We start from the raw sequence: 18,235 nt of genomic DNA, 5'->3' as shown, positions 1-18,235 counted from the left end.
CCAGCAAAATCAACTCGAGTAGCTGCACCCTCTGACGCACCGCATGGTGCAGTTCGTGCTGATCTTCCAGCGTGCAACGCGCTCCCATCACTGAGTCAAAGGGTGAGCAACACAACATGTCTTTTTCCACTCGTTGGTGGAACTCTGTGGAACCTTGCAGAATTTTTTTGTAACTCCACATATTTCCACTGAGTCAAATTCCACAAGTTCTGCCCGCCCCTACTCATGACAGGCATGGGAAAACTTGAGATCTCTGTGACGTAACGCTACAGCACATTGATGCATGATACATTTCATACCTCATCTGTCTCCCTGCTGCACATCACCCATTGACCCTGTTGTGCACCCCTTAACTCTACATTATTCAGTGCTCACAAGATTCACAAGATCCATTGCTCCTATGAGTAACATTAATTAGAGCTCCTGTGGGTCACATGACCCATAGTTTTGTGAGGCAGGTGACCTAGCGCCGCCTGATGCTCTTCATGCACAGCACCCCTTGTGCACTACATTCCATGTCTCACTGATGCATTGCCCAGTGCCTCCCTAAGGTGCGTTACCGAGTTGTTCCCTTATGCATGTTACCCACTTATCCCCTGAAGTTCATTAGTGGTGCTCCCTGTTGCACAGAACTTTGCATTGCCCTGCTGTATCACCATTCGCCCCTGATGCCTATCAACTTGCACTGCCAAGCTGTATCACCATTCGCTCTGATAGGCATCACCATGTAATACCCTGCTGTATCACCCTTCACCCCAGATGTATCACCATTCACCATTGATAGGCATCACCATGTAATACCCTGCTGTATCACCCTTCACCCCAGATGTATCACCGTTCACCATTGATAGGCATCACCATGTAATACCCTGCTGTATCACCCTTCACCCCAGATGTATCACCATTCACCATTGATAGGCATCACCATGTAATACCCTGCTGTATCACCCTTCACCCCAGATGTATCACCATTCACCATTGATAGGCATCACCATGTAATACCCTGCTGTATCACCATTCACCCCAGATGTGTCACCGTTCACCATTGATAGGCATCACCATGTAATACCCTGCTGTATCACCATTCACCCCAGATGTGTCACCGTTCACCACTGATGCACATCACCTTGTACTGCCCTGCTTTTATCACCGTTCATTCCGGATGCATATCACCTTGTAAAGCCCTGCTGTATCACTTTTCATCCCCTGATGTATCACCGTTTGCCTCTGATGCATATCACCTGTACTACTCTGCTGAATAACCATACGCCCCTGATGCACATCTGGCCTGTTGTATATACCGCCCCTGCTGTATCACCATTCATCCATCATGTATCACTATTCACCCCTTATACACATCACCTTGTACCGACTTTCTACATCACCATTCACACCTGATGCATATCACCTTGTACTGCCCTGATGTATCACCATTCACCCCTGATGTCTCACCGTTTACTCCTGATGCACACCGCTTTGTATTGCCCTGCTGTGTCACCATTCGCCCCAGATGCATATTATCTTGTACTGCCCTGCTGTAACACCATTTGCCCCAGGCGCATATCACCTTGTACTGCCCTGCCGTATCACCATTCGCCCCAGATGCATATCACCTTTCACTGCCAAGCTGTAACCCCATATGGCACTGTGTTCTACTCTGCACCACTGCACTCTATGCAAATGCACCGTATCCCACTCTATTCTACACCACTGCACTCTGACACTTTACTCTACAACAGTGAGCTCTCAACCATGTTACTCTACGCTGCATCACTCTACTGTATGCCCCTCTACTACTCCCCACCACACTACTCTCTGCCACTGCACTGTATGCCACTCAACTCTGCACCACTCCATGTCACTGTACTCTATACCCCTCCACTCTGCACCACTATACTTTGTTCCACTGAACTCTATGCTTCTCTACTCTGAACCACTGCACTGTGTGGCACTGCACTCTTGGCCACTGTATTCTACACCACTGCACACTATGTCACTCTACTCTGCACCACTCCATATTGCATGACTGAACTTTTTGCCACTGAATTCTGGGACACTGCACTCTATACCGCTCCACTCTATGCCACTCCAATCTGTCCCACTGAACTCTACCTTAGTGCACTCTGTGCCACTCTATGCTACAAAACTCTACTCCAGTGAACTGTATGCCAGTCCACTATATTCTATGCCAGCCCACTCTGCTCTACTCTATCCCACTGCAGTTGATTCAATGCCACTGCTTTCTGTCACTCCACTCCTCACCACTTTACTGTATGCCACTGCATTCTGCTCTGCACCACTCCACTCTACGCCACTGCACTGTACGCCACTCCACTCCATACCTCTCTCATCTACACCACTCTACTGTATGCCAGTGCACTTTACATGACCCCACTCTACAACACTTCACTCTAGTCCACTCTACTCTGCACCACTCCACTCTGCCATTGCAATCTGCAACACTGCATGCTACAGCACTGCACTGTATGCCAGTGCACTCTAATCCATACTGCTGCACTATACGCCCCTCTTATCTGTTCTGCACCACTAAACTTTATCTGCACCACTCCATTCTACACCACTTCACTCTACTCTGAGCCACTAAATACCACTGCACTCTACTCAACTCTATTCAGTCTGTCACTCCACTCTATCGCTCCACTTTACGTCACTTCACTCCACTGCACTCTATGCTGTGCCACTCTAATCTGCTCTGCACCACTCTATACCACCGCACTCTGCAACACCCTACTCTAAACCACTGCAGTCTCTGCCAGTGCACTGTACACAACTCCAGTCTACACCACAGCACTCTATTCTACTCTGTACCACTCTAGGCCACTGCTCTCTATGTCACCTTACTCTACTTTGCACCACTCTGCGCCAATGCACTCTGCACTAATGCAGTTTATGACCCCTGCATCTACTCCACGCCACTCCACTTTTCACCACTACACTCTATGCCTCTCTAATGCACTCTACGACATTGCACTCCATGCCACTGTACTCTGCATTGCACCACTCTACCCAGTGCTACTGCACTCTGCCACCCACTCTACTCTGCACTCGTCATTCTACACTGCACCAATGCTACGCCTCTGCACTGTATGCCACTGCACTCTACAACACTTTAATCTACACCACTATACTCTATGCCACTGTACTCTTTGCCACTGTACTGCACTTTGCACCAATGCACTCTATGCCACTACACTCTGTGCCACTGTATTCTGCATTGCTCCACTCCACTCTATTCCACTCTGCTCTACTTTGCACCACACTACTCTAAGTCACTGCACTCTACACCATTCTTCTCTGCACCATCCTACACGACTGAACTGTATACCTCTCCAGTCTGCACCACTGCACTCTGAGCCACTCTATTCTATGCCATGCTACTCTATGCCAGTGCCATCTATGCCAATGCATTCTGCACCACTCTACTTTACCCCACTCTACTCATTGCCACTGAACTCTGTGCCATTCCACACCACTGAAAGTTGTTCTGTGCAACTCCATTCAGTGCCACTCCACTCTATGCCACTCCATTTCACTCTGTGCCACTCCACTATACACAGTACCACTATACGCCACTTCATTCCACACAGTGTCATTCTGCTCTGCGCCACTTTACTCTATGCCACTAAAAGCCACTACACTCCAAGCCACTACACTCTACTCTGTCAATCTACACCATGGCATTCTAGTCTATTCTACTTCAGTCTACTCTTTGCCAGTCCACTCTACTCTACTCCACTCTACTGTGTTCCAATCTGCTTTGCGTCGCTCCACTGTACACCACTCTACTCTATGCCACTGCACTCTATTACACTCTACTTCCCGCTTTACTCCACACCACTTGATGCTCGCCACTCCTCTCTGACACTTGACTTCTCTCTACGCCACACCACTCCACTTGGTGTGGCAGTCCACTCTGTGACACTTTACTCCACTCTGTGCTATGCCACCGTACACCCTCTACTCTGTCACTCCAATCTATAATACTGTACTCCACTCTACATCACTCCACTCTGTGCACTCCACAAAACTCCACTCTACAACACCCCACTCCAATCTCTGTCCTTTCACTCCACGCCATTATATGCCACTCCACGCTACAACACTCTACTCCACTCTGACACTGTTGCCACTCTGACACTCCACTGTACGACACTCTATATCACTCTGCGACACTTCACTCTAAGCCACAATTCCACAGACCACTCTCTTCTGCGTTACAAACTGTTAGCCAAACTGAACAGCAGCCACGCAATTGTACAACGTGGCCAAAACACATTAGCAAAGTCAATAGCTCTTGCTTAGGTGAGACCGATTGGCTTTGCTAACGCTTAGTTTAGATATCTAATTTACTAATGGTTGGCCATTTTTATATTGGTGCCTGGGCCTAGTTTCAGTCACAGTCCGACCGTGGAACACTGATTGCGTGCACCATACTGTGACAATCCTATTATCTTTCTTGGTGTCTGTTTTACAGTAGGGCTTAAACTGTAAGTTTTCTCATCTCTACGCCCTCCTTGTGTCAGGGTAGTGGAGTGTCTCCAAACTTTTTAATACCGCACCATCATTGGTCCCACCTCAGAATTTTTCACAATTATTTTATAAAGATCGCAATGTTTAAATATGTCTAGACCTATTTAAACATTGCCATTAAGTACTGTTAACCTTTTTAAAAATGCAGTAACATGCTTCTGCTTCAAACAAAGGCCTGTTATCTGTATAAATGCTTCTTTTGGCCAGAGTCTGGGTCCCCCTGGCTCATTTGAGCCCCCCCCCCCCCGAGCTGAGGATCACCGTTTTGGAGCTGAAATTTATTGCTCCGGTCTGCAGTCCTCACAGACAGTAAACAAGCAGCTTTGCCACATCTCTAGCGTTATCGTCTCCCAGTTCTACAGTTATGTTCGTGTCCATATCTCGTTCGTACGTGGCCGCCCTAATGTTCTTCCTCATTGAGCCTGGGGCGCTATTTGGCCCCTTTCTCAAGGCGAGAGACTCAGATTAAGGGCCTGGCAGAACATGGGCGGGCGAGGCACTCCGCTTGCAGCGCAGAGATACTAGACACCAGCTTGAGTCCTAGTGTGCCCCGCGAAATAGGATTTTTGACGGAAATCATTTCTGCGGCTTCTGCCCGATTTTTGACGATAAATCTCATTGTCGGATAATCTGAAGGCCTTCCCTGTGGTGACGAATAACTGACGGACCTTCATGGAAGAAATGAGAAATAATAAAGGGACAGAAAGGAGCATATTTAAAGATGTCCAATATAAAGTGTTTTTTTGTCTCACTAAGCTGGGTCAATTACTCGTGTATGTAATTTAGAAAAAGCACGCTTGTTGCTGTAGGCCATGTGAACAGAACTATGCAGCATGAAGAGTCAAACAATGCAGTTTAATCCCGCACATTTTGTGATAGTCTTACTTCGTTATTTTGTCATTGTAAACCTGTTAACACTGTCTGCGCAAAGGTTTCACCTCATTAGTACGTTTAGCACCCAAGAACACCAATCAGCATAAGAAAGGTGACCAGTCAGCCTTTGCGTTGGACCTTCCAGGTGCAACACGTGCTGCAGAGTTTTCACTAACTTTTGATCTGTTTGAGCTAGAAACAATGTTTTTGGGGTAATCTCTGCAGATTATGCAGCAGATGATAGATTATGTAGCAAATGTGACAAATCCATAATTATGCAATAAACGCCACATCCTCAAAATCGTATTATCCTGCCCATAAACAGCATATCGAGACACCCAACCGCCATGAAGGGGCATGTTATTAGCAACCAATGTACTAGCAAAAATGTGTGTAACAAAGACACAAAATTCTCTTCCTTGAAGGTCAAGTTCTTTAATATGGAAAACAACATATTGGATGGTTAAGGGTCTTTTTCTGTAAATTGGTATTTAATTTAGTCTACCATGTTCCATAATTTGGTCCTCTCCTGCTGCATAATTCCATTGGCCCTTTTTATGGATTATCTCAATTTTGGGTGTATTTTCATGTTCAACCTAAATAATAATTTGTTGCAGAAAACTTGTATTCAGATTTATTATATATGTATTTGTTTATTTAGAGAGTTTTCTATAGCGCTCACTAGACCCGAGGATATTAAAGTGCTTTACAATGTTGTCAGACAATATCAGTCAATAACAGTACTTTACAACATTGTCAGAAACATTGTCAGTCCATAGTAAAACATCATAATTCAAGTATTGATTATTAAAAGCCTGACGGAAAGTTGTCTTCTCCTGATGTTGCAGTAAGCTGCAGTAAAAGTCAGATCCACCTCTTTGTACAAGGGTGATTTCTGATGTCCCTGTGTGTGTTCCTACATCTTCATGATGATTTATGGAGCTTCCTGGGCAGCTTGTCTGCTTGTAAAACTAAAGTGCAGTAGTTTTTAGCACATCAGAAACACAAAATTGTTTGCTGAGGACTCTTGCACATCATGTCACCAAAGCTTTCTTTTAGAGTATCCTGGTAATTTAGAAATTCACAACAATGGCTATACCACTGGAAATAACTTTATATTTATATTTAACGTTTTATTTTTTAACCACCATATGAGGTACTAACTACTCTGTAACCATAGACTTAACATAAGTCTGTCTCCATGTGTGCAGGATCGCATGTTGTTGGTACCGGGCTATAAAAAGTGTGTTCTGGATCTTGGTTCAATTCAGTTGAATCAATTGCACCCATACCTTCTTTGCTAAGCAAATCCCTGAACTGTAAAAGGTATGACCTAGGGACATGGAGTTATCCAATAACACCAAATAAGTGGTAGCACCATATATTTGGCAACAACACATTCAGTAAACCCACCACATATGTAATGTTGTTCAACAATACCTTTTGCTTAACACCAGATACATGATTATAAACAATAAATCCTAAACGTATATCGCAAGCAGCCCACCCAAGGCTATCTAAGGATGGCTCCACAGCCAAGAAACTCAATAGTTACAAATGCATTACTTAAGGATAAATTAGTAACTAATGTTTGAGAGAAAATATGAAAAGGAATGAAAAAGTGATTACAATCAAATTCCCTTTAAATATCTCCACAACACAATTCTGTTTATTAATGTGTTAAAGGTTGTAGGAAAATGCCACTGTTAGCATGGTCACCTCCCACCTTCTGCCTAGTGTTGATGCCAGCTTTGATTGGAAGTGTGCTGGGACCCTGCTAACCAGGCCCCAGCACCAGTGTTCTTTCTCTAAAACTGTACATTTGTTTCCACAATTGGCACAGCCCAGGCACACAGTTAAGTCCCTTGTAAAATGTACCCCTGGTACCAATTGCACTGTGACCAGGGAAGGTCCCTAAGGGCTGCAGCGTGTATTTTGCCACCCTCAGGGACCCCTCATTCAGTACATGCACACTGCTTTGCAGCTTAGACAAAGCCGACATGTCACTCCCCTCAGAGTGCCATGCCTACCAACCCCTGCCTGTGGTATAGGTAAGTCACCCCTCTAGCAGGCCTCACAGCCCTACGGCAGGGTGCACTATACCACAGGTGAGGGCATAGCTGCATGAGCACTATGCCCCTACAGTGTCTAAGTCAATTCTTAGACATTGTAAGTGCAGGGTAGCCATACTGAGTATATGGTCTGGAAGTTTGTCATTACCAACTCCACAGCACCATAATGGGTACACTGAATACTGGGAAGTTTGGTAACAAACTTCTCAGCACAATAACCCAACACCGATGCCAGTGTGGGATGTATTGAAAAATGCGCACAGAGGGCATCCTAGAGATGCCCCCTGTATGTTAGCCCAACTGCTAGTGCTAGGCTGGCTGTGGCTGTTCTGTGGCAGCCTGCCACTTCCAGACGAGTTTCTGACCACATGGGGTGAGTGCTTTTGTGCACTGTTTGGTCAGAAACAAAGCCTGTCCTGGGTGGAGGTGCTTCACACAGTTACAGTGTTCCAGGGCATTCCAGCTAGTGGAGATGCCCCCTCCCCGGACGAGCCCCCTTTTCTGGTGGCAAGACCAGATGGATTATGAGAAAAACGAGGAGTCACCCCCTCAGCCAGGACCACTCGTAAGGTGACCAGACCTGAAGTGACCCCCCTCCTCGAGAAATCTTCCATCTTGCCTTGGAGGAGAAGGACCAATAGGGATGGGGATGTGCCCCCCTCCCCAGAAGGAGTGGGTACAAGGAGAGTGTGACCACCCTCAGGTTCAGTAGCCATTGGCTACTGCCCTCTGACCCTAACACACCCCTAAAGTTAGTATTTAGGGGCGACCCTGAATCCAGCTCTACAGATTCCTGATGACCTCAAGAAAGAAGGAGGACTGCTGAGCTGAAAACCCAGCAGAGAAGAGAAGGAGGCACCAACTGACTCTGCCCCAGCCCTACCGGCCCGTCTCCTGCTTCAAAAAGCTGCCAGAAAAGAAGCAACCCCTTCTGCAGGACCAGCGACCCGTGAAAAGCCTCCAGGGGAGTGTCTGAATCACCAAGGACCAAGAAACTCCAGTGGACAGCAGACCTGTCCAAAAAGAAGACCAAGAGACCATCTTTAAAGGAACTCTCACCTCACTCTAGAAGCGTGAGTCCCCACTACTCTGCACCCGACACCCCCGGACCCTGTCCAGAGAAACCAACTAGACAGAGAGGATCCCCAGGAGATTCTGAAGATGTGTCCACCCTGGGCTGACCTCTCTACAACCCCACAACGACGCCTGGAGAGGGAATCCCCAGGACTCCCTGACCGCGACTGCCCTGGACAAAGATATCTGTAGCCTGGAGAAGCACTGCACCCGCAGCACCCAGGCCCGAGAGAAACCGACCACCGGTGCAGCAACGACCAGCAGATGGCCCTCACCCTTGCCCAGTCGGTGGCTTACCCGAGAAGACCTCCCCCCGCCCGTGCCTTGCCTGCAGCGTCTAAGTGACCCCAGGTCCCTCTATAGAATTCTATTGAGAAACCAATGCCCTGTTTGCACACTGCACCAGGCCACCCCTGTGCCGCTGAGGGTGTGGTTCTGTGCCTACTTGGGGCCCCTCCAGTACTCCTTCAAACCCCCCTGGTCTGTCCTCCAACAACACAGGTACTTACCTGCAAGCAGACTGGAACTGGAGTACCCCTGTCTCCCTAGGCGCCCATGTTATTTTGGCTCCTGTTTGACCATTGCAGCTGACTGGCCCTGTTTTGCTGGTGCTGGGTGTTTGGGGTTAACCTCAACCCCCAACGGTGGGCTACCTATGCCCCAGAGATTGAACCAGTAAGTTTGTTATTTACCTAAAAAACTGTACTTTACTTACCTCCCCAGGGACCGTTGAAAATTGCAGTGTCCACTTTTAAAATAGCTTTTTGCCATTTTTAGGAAAACTGTGTACATTGTTGATTCCATTCAAAGTTTTAAGTATTACTGTGTAAAGTACCTTTCATTTAATGTACTTACCTGCTAAATGAATCTTGTGGTTCCAATAATAAATTCACAATAGCATATTTTTCTATATAAAAACCTATTGGCCTGGAGTTAAGTCATTGAGTGTGTGTTTTCTCTTATTGCTTGTGTGTGTAAAACAAATGCTTAACACTACCCTCTAATAAGCCTAGCTGCTCGACCACACTACCATAAATAGAGCATTAGTATTATCTATTATTGCCTCTGTCAAGCCTCTTGGGGAACCCCTGGACTCTGTGCACACTAAATCTCATTTTGATATAGTATATACAGAGCCAGCTTCCTACAAAGGTTACAAGGATGTAATACTTAGTTTCATGCCTCACAATTTTATTTTCAATAATGAAGAGCCTAGATATGTCATCTAGTTCTAATTTAAATGCTAGATAAAAAAATCACAAGATTTAGAGACTTGTTTCGGCCTTGTTGGGCCTCTTGAGTGTGGATCACTTGTATCATTTGGCTCATTGATGTGTGGGACTCACACCTGGTCAATCCACTTGCACTTGATGTGTGCGGCCCACACCTGAGCAAACCCCCTTGCGCTTCGTTTTTCTCACTGAGAAAAATTGGAAGATCACCAGAAAGAAGGAAAATCTCAAACAGTGGTGGTGGACCCAGTGAACGCAAGTGAATGGGATAGAATCATATTCATGCAAGGACCACCATATAGAACGAGGGAAGAGAGAGCACGAAGAGGAAGGAACAAAACATGCAAGAGAGAGAGAATTTAGAGGGTGACAGTAAGTTATCAGGAACTGAGCATGCAGAAGCCTATAAAATTAGAAGTAACTGAGTGAGTAAAAGGCTGGAGGAGCGTGAGCATACAGGGCTAGCCAAACGGCTGCCCAAGATAGAAAAAATTAAAAGCATACAGAGAAAATACTGTATATCATTTAATTACTTTTGTATGGAATGTTTTTGATTGAATATATGCCCCAAGTTTTAGATGGAGCAAATTATATTAATTATCGAAAAATACGTTTTGTTACTACAAAAAGGGATTAACCAGGTGGGAAAAGCCTTTGTGTGTAGAATAGTTGACTCTAGGCACTAGGTGAGGCTGCTTGTTCTCTGTCCGGTCAGGGGTAGTAATTACTCACATCCTGATTGATTTTAGCAAGGTCTGGAATTCATGTGGTCAAAATCCCTTCTTGTGATACTGCGTAATCTGGGCTAGGCCTCCCAGTGTCGCCAAACCGAGGAGAAGAGTGGAACAAAGGGCATGCATAGCAGTTGTGGACAACTAGCCCACTTATACTCGATGCACTTGGTATCCCAGTACTTTTTGCACCATAATTCATCTAAGACAAGAAGTATTTGCTTTGGCAGTATAACTACGCCTAGGCACTATACATGTATGGAATATAGTATAGCTGTATTCAAGCTCTTTGGAACTATAAATGCATCTGAGACAGTAAAGCAGCATCTGCTTATCTGCTTTTAGCGTTATAAATTAACCTAGGAACTTTGAATGCATGTACGGTAGTACAACAAATACCAGTCCAGTGTCCCAGGCAGGGGCTGATAAATGATGCAGAGTCTTGTCCACTAACGCACCTATGCCTCAACCTAGTAATAGAAACTTCATACTAATGGGTTCCTGAGGCTATACATTGATCATGTTTATCTTGCTTTTCTGTAATTGGTTTCCCCCTGATGTCATCATACTAGATCAGAAACCTGCGTAGAAGGGACAACTTCATTTTAAGACGGAGATAAGATGACTAACCTTGTTTTTTATCACTTCTGGTGCCAATGTGGTATCCTCATGCTATTGCTAACATGCCACCATATTGCCTTAATCCTTGCATTAGATCGCTCGCTCACCGACTAGACTACTGAAATGAAATCTATGGAGAGCTTCATATGAAAAAGTTGTGCAAGCCCCAAAGAACTCAAAGGTTTGCCACCCTCTTCATCCCTGATTTTAGAAGCGATAACATATTTTGCCTTGATATGACTATTGTGAGTGTGGGTCAAGCAGAAGATTGAGTACAAACTCTTTTGCTTTGTGCATAAGAGCCTGCTTTTCCTCTTATGAAATTACTAGATTATTGAGCGAAGCGTCTGTCATTTTTATAGTGAATTATGTTTGGTGAACATTGACATGGACCTAATAAACATTTAATTCCTTCATTTCTCATACTACTGCCTGAATGTGCAGTGACCATACATCCGCCTGCAGTAACAGATGGCAAACTGCTTCTTAAAACATGGTTGACTGTATCTTTGCATTTGATAACTGTCACTTTGCTTGTATTGGACTTTTCTCTCTTTGGTTAGGTTTGCAATATCCAAATCCCACATCCATTTATCATTTCATATTGAGACAAATAGTAACTGATAGAAATGGGGTCTCTAGTCGGCAATGGTTGCACCCTGTCCAAGTAGGGACTCTCACTCTAGTCAGGGTAAGGGAGTCATACAGCTAAGATAACTCCTGCTCACCCTGTTGGTAGCGTGGCTCAAGCAGTTATGCTAATCTCAGAGGCAATGGGTAAAGTATTTTTACACACACACACACACACACACAGTAATGCAGTGAAAACACCACAAAAGTACTCCACTCCAGTTTAGAGAAATAGACAATATTTATCTGAGTAAAACAAGACAGAAAGTAGTATAGCGCGTAAAAACACAAGAACTCCAGCTGGGGGCTATCAAAACGGCTTGACAGAGTCGCTGCCACCAGTCCGGCGTCACTCGTGAGATCGCGCAGTCGGCCATTGGAGTCGTATAGACTTCAGTTACAATACCTTGAAAACAATCGGGAAACACAAAGGTTGCACGGAGTCGGGGAGGTGAGGCAACACTGGAGCTGGTGCGGCATCGGTTCCTTACTGCCACCAGGGAGGTGAGGTGTTGGTTTCTTACTGCTAGGCAGGGGAGGTGAGGCGTCGGTACCTTACTGTTGCAGAGGAGGTGATGCTTCGCTTGAGGCGAGGCACTGGCTCACTTACGAGAAGGTGAGGTCGATAAATCCAGCGGTTCAAGACTTGAGGCGGTGACTTTGCGGTGTCTCAATCACACCACAGGGAGCAGCGTCAGAGTTAGGTGTCATGGACGTCGGTGACACAGCACTCTGGACACACTATGGCAGGACTTCAGAAGTGCTGCGGTGGCGTCAGGCCTGCATTGTAGGTCACAGTCGTTGCATTCAGTAGGAACCACGGCTCTGGTGTGGGCAACGGCGCGAGGTCAGAGAGTGACGGTGGTTCCGAATTCATTCTGGAAGTAAATGCACTAGTTTCTTCCTTGTTGCACCAGAACTCACTCCCAAGGGCCCAGATACTGGATTTGGCACCACTTGGCAAGGCAGGACTCTCAGCAAGAGAGCCCAGATGTTAGCAGATGATGACTTTGATGTCCCTGAGACTTCTTAACAGGAGGCAAACTCAGTCCAAGCCCTTGGAGAACCTTTGGAAGCAGGACTTAAAAATCCAAGGCCAGTCCTTTCATTCCCAGTACAGACGTAGCAAGCAGCAGGCCAGCATAACAAAGCAACAGGCAGAGTGGCAGTCCCTCCTACAGCATCCAGTTCTTGTTCCTGGCAGACTTTCCTCACTCCAGAAGGATTTTAACAATGTGGTGTCAGAGTTCCAGTACTTATACCAATTGTCATCTTCAAAGTGAGCAAACTTCAAAGAAAAGGCTTTGTAGCGCATAAGACCATGCCTTTCTCTGCTCTGGCCCCAGACATACTCCAGGGGGTTGGAGACTGCTTTGTGTGAGGACAGACATAGCTCTATTCAGGTGCAGGTGTTAGGCCCCACCAATTTAGCTCAGGAAGACCCATCAGAATATGCATGACACACCTCAGCTCCTTTTGTATGACTGCCTAGAGTGAATGAACAAACAGCCCAACTGTCATCCTGACCCAGACACACGTGAATACACATTCAGCAGACAGGCAGAGGCACAGAATGGTTAAGCAAGAAGTGACCCACTTACTAAAAGTAGCATTTTCAAACTTACAATTTAAAAAACAACTTCACCAAAAGATGTATTTTTAAATTGTGAGTTCAGAGACCACGAATATCTGTATCTGCTCCCAACTTGGAAATTACACTTAAAATATATTTCAAGGCAATCCCCGTTTTACCCTATGAAAGAGAAAAGCCTTTCCATAGTGAAAATCGAGTTTAGCAGTATTTCACTATCATGACATGTATAGCACACCAGTACATGTCCTACCTTTTAAATACACTGCACCCGACCCATGAGACTGCCTATGTCCTACCTTAGGGGTGACTTTCATAGAGTAAAAGGGAAGGTTTGGGCTTGGCAAGTGGGCGCAATTGCCAGATTGAAATAGCAGTTTAAAACTGCACACACAGACACTGGTGTGGTAGGTCTGATGCATGTTTACAGGGCTACTCATGTGGGTGGCACAATCAGTAATGTTGGCCTACTAGTAGCATTTGATTTACAGTCCCTGGACACACACAGTGAAGTTTGCTAGGAACCTACTAGTAAATCAAATATGCCAATAATGGATAAACCAATCACTAATACAATTTATACAGGTACCACTTTCACTTCAGCACTAGGCAGCAGTGGTAAAGTGTCCAGAGTCCTAAAGCCAGCAAAAACGAAATGCAGCACACAGTCAAAAACAGGAGGTCAGAGGCAAAAAGTTTGGGGATAACCATGCAGAAAGGGTAATTTCCAACAGTAATAAGTAATAAGAAAACAGTTTCCCCTCATTCTCAAAGCTGTTGTATTTGACATGTGTGGTTGTTACTACAGTTAACATTGATTTATCCACGTAACAACGGTGAATATTTAAACCCATCAAAATACGTACATTTATCCATCAGAGTACATATATGTTGTACACTGTCATACATATGTAGATTGATAATGCTAAAATAACCCTTTTATTATTAATTGGCAACCCCAGTATAAACTCCTTCCAGTGTGTCAACAGATCTCCCAAAATGGACACTTAAATGTTTTATCAGAGCATTCAAGGTGACCTGTGTCCAGTGGACCATCAGCTACCACGCTATAACCTGTGTCTAATGTTCTACCAGCTCTTTCAATAAATCCTCTTTACAGTGTTCCTTCTGCTCCTCCATTGCAACCTTTGTCCAAGACTCACATTCTATACAGTGTAGGCACCCTGCTAAAGCTTGAACGTCCCCAATATATAACCTCTGTCTAGTATTTTGTCCCCTCTTAAGTAATAACCCCTCTCTAATGCTTAGTCAGCTACCCCGCTACCCCACTTGCCCCTTGTTCCATCAGCTCTGTCCAGTTTTCTCTCTGTTGCAACAGCACACCCAGTATTAATTCTGCTTTATCAATGCCCCCGTACCTCTTTCAAAGCTCCGTCGTGCCCCCCCTTGCATACATTACAGTTTTTCTTAACACTTTTTTCTATTTCTAGTGGGTATCGGTCATGATGTTGGAAACTGTTGTAACAGATAACCTCCACCCAGGGCCGACTTTAGGGTGGTGCGACCGGTGCGGCACACTGGGTTCTGACCTCAGGGGAGCACTGTGTTTAGCAACAACTTACGAAACTTGTGATTTAAAAGCATCTGCAGAAAAGTTGCTTGTGTGTCCAGCCTTCAGGAAACAATTAAAATATCAAGATAACTTGTGAATAATATCTTTGCTAGAGAGAGAGATTTGCGTTTTGTCCAGTGGCAGTTTTGACTCACCATAAAGTATCACAGAGGGTTAATATGCCTACTGTAAATAACTGAACTATATTTTATGTTGATACCTGAGTCGATTAGTAAAGCCAGCCCTTAACAGCTCTTTATAACAATTGAAAGGTATGTGGGGGGGCTATGGAGCGATGAGGGGCACTTTCGCAGGGTGGTAGTAAGGGAATCCAAGTATGTGGTCATTCAATGGTGAGCACCAAAGAATTTAGAGACATTATTTCTTTCCTCCAACCTGACAAAATGCCAATAGTGAACTAGTTGTAATGTGCACTCTTTGGGTGAGCTGGGTTTCTATTACACATGAAAAATATATAGTTTATTAAACACAGGAGAGGGTTTTGTATAGCTACACCGTGAAGTCATGTATTTCGATATCCGCATATGTTACAATGAAGGAAAAAAGAGGGAAAGTGAATGGAAATAATTGCCTGTGCTCACACAATTTGGTGAAGTGGGGAAGCTGAGATTAATCCAGGTTTTTCTGGTTTCACATTGTGTAATTCACCAACTAGATGTATATGCTTTGCTTCACTGTACCACCTTACTGCCAACCCCTCCCCAGCCCCACCGCGCCCTGCTGACATTAATGCGGCCCTTGGTCACATCACAGACATAGTTTTTGGCCCCTGGGAAAGCATTTGCAAGTACTCCTGAGATGGAAGCTCACTCGGCTTCATTCACTAAACAAGTTATTTGCATCTGTAATTTTGCCTCGCATGTAGTAGCCTATTTTGGAGTAGAAACAGCTTTTGTAATGCACAATGATTGGCTTCAAACTCCCAAATCACTCAAAGGATTCATTGTGAGTACAACCACTCCTGGTGGGTAGTGGACTTTTGAGGATGGGAGTTCTGGGTACATTTCTGGCAATCTATACACATTTGTGGTTAATCGCAAACTCCTGTACAGTCCGTTCCCTCCTTGGAAATAGAGATTTAATGAAGACAAGGACAAGAATAAACACATTTCGGGAGCAGGAAGTGTAAGGAGAGAGAGACACTAAATTGGTGCGGTACAGAGGCAAGGTTTTCTGTTCTACGAAAATATTTTCACCTGGACTTGCTCTTTTTTACCTCAAGCAAAGTCATTTTTTTGCCTGATAATAACGAATTCACAAACGTTTTCAGAACTACGCCTGAAACGTTCAAAAGGGCTACAGGTTTCTAACTGGACGTAGGAAAGTTTTGTGGCTACGGAACGGTATGCGCACTTACACTCATCCAAGATGGGAAGCGTAGGAGCGCAGATTAACAGCTGGTTTTCAAGAACGAGGCCTACTTTGTAAGCGCGAGTGCTACCGATACCAAAGTGCTGTGTCATGGTTTCTTGGAATGCAAGAACCACTTATCAGAAAGGCCCTGCACAGGCCTGCTCCCATCTTGCAGTCCCACCAACTTCGATGACTCATCAAACATGCAGTATCTTGAAACTGCTGCGTCATGCTTGCTTTACCAGTCAGCTTGGCCTACTCATCTGCCGAGTCAGGCTTCAGCAAAAAAAAAAAGTAATTGAAACACATAGGTTTACCCCCTGCTACCTCTGCGCCCGTGTGCCTTGCCATGTACGCCTTGAATAGTTAACCGAAGGCTATTAAAAAGCCAGGAAAATGAATTTGCGCAGACATCGAACAAGTAAGGTTATAGTGACTGATATAGTGATTTCGCAAACACTGGGCCAGAGTTAAGTAACCGTGATTGATTTGGACACCTGTAAATGGAGGAGCGTCGGCCCGCAGGAAGCCAGTGTAAAGTATTTATATGTGACGTATCGCAGTTAGGTCAGTGAGCGACAGCTAAATGATTGTAATAGGAGCAACACAATGTGGATGCCCTGTTGTGGGGGCGGCCAAAAGCTGGTCGTTACATGGAGGAGACAGGTTGAATGTGGCTACTAAAATGTACTGTTATTGAAAACAAGTGGCCCGATTCACAAACGTGTACCTATCCTGACCAATCCCCCCTAAGCAGTCAGTCCCCTTTTTCACAAAGGCAAGCTGCATGTTGATGGAGCGCTCGAGGAGCAATGCTAGAGTATGAGGGCTACAACCTCCATGTATAAACTATTTGGTGTTCACTTGATACTCCTTGTCCTTGGAATGTGAGGGACCTTCTGATGTCAGCAGTCCCTGATGGGTAGTGCTTGGGTGGCATGGCCATGCCCTGTTTGAATCAATTATTGGGTGTGCCCTTGATACTTATCCATTTAGGTGGAATGTGAGGGGCCTTCTGAAGTCGATATGACCTTGACACTCGTTCATGTGGTTGGAATGTGAGGGACCTTCTCATGTCAGCAACCTCTTGATGGTAGCACAGTGTCATTAGCACCACGCCCTGCATGAATAACATATTGCGTGTTTGCTTAATACTCACCATGTGGATGGAATGTGTGATGTCAGTGGCCCCTGGTTAGGCAGTGCAAGTGCATCGGGAACATATTCTGCATGAAGAAAGTATTGTGAGTGCACTTGGTACTTGTTGTCCATGTCGATGGAATGCACCAGACCTTCTGATGTCAGCAGACCCCTGGTTGGGCAGTGCAAGAGCTGCAAGGCCATAACTCTTAATGAATAAAGCATTGTGTGTGCACTTTATACTTGTACATATGGGTGGAATGTGAGGGACCTTTTGATATCAGCAGGTCCCTAGTTAGGCAATGGGACGGCTGCAGCACCATGCTCTGCATGAATCAAGTATTGTGTGTGTGTTTTACACTTGTTGTCCACATGGCTGAAACTTTCTGATGGCAGGAGGTCCCTGGATGGATAGTGCTGGGGTGGCTGGGCCATGCCCTGCGTGAATCAAGTATTGGTGTGCCCTTTATACTTGAGGTCCATTTAGATGGAATGTGAGGGGATGTCTGATATCAGCAGTACCCTGGACTGGTGCTTGGGCAGTTGGACCGTGCCCCGTGTGAATCAAGTGTTGGGTGTGCACTTGATACTCCTTGTCCATGTAGGTGAAATGTGAAGGACATTTTGATATCAACAGGCTGGAACATCTCTACCCGGATGGCTGAAATCATTACATTTTAGAAGACATGGCCTACAGGGACCACCATCTGAAATGCTTTTTTTCCAGCTAATGAAAGGGTCAAATCCAAAAATAGTATATTCATGCTTATTCT

General features: G+C 45.3%; 1 protein-coding gene across 3 annotated transcripts in view; it reads left to right on the top strand.

The window, feature by feature from the left end:
- The window catches only part of NPRL3 (NPR3 like, GATOR1 complex subunit), a 334,166-nt gene that overhangs the window by 106,660 nt on the left and 209,271 nt on the right, over positions 1–18,235 (top strand). The window lies entirely within an intron of this gene.

This window comes from Pleurodeles waltl, chromosome 10 (genome assembly GCF_031143425.1).
Source record: "Pleurodeles waltl isolate 20211129_DDA chromosome 10, aPleWal1.hap1.20221129, whole genome shotgun sequence".
NCBI lineage: Eukaryota > Metazoa > Chordata > Amphibia > Caudata > Salamandridae > Pleurodeles > Pleurodeles waltl.
This window is presented reverse-complemented; position numbering and strand designations above follow the sequence as displayed.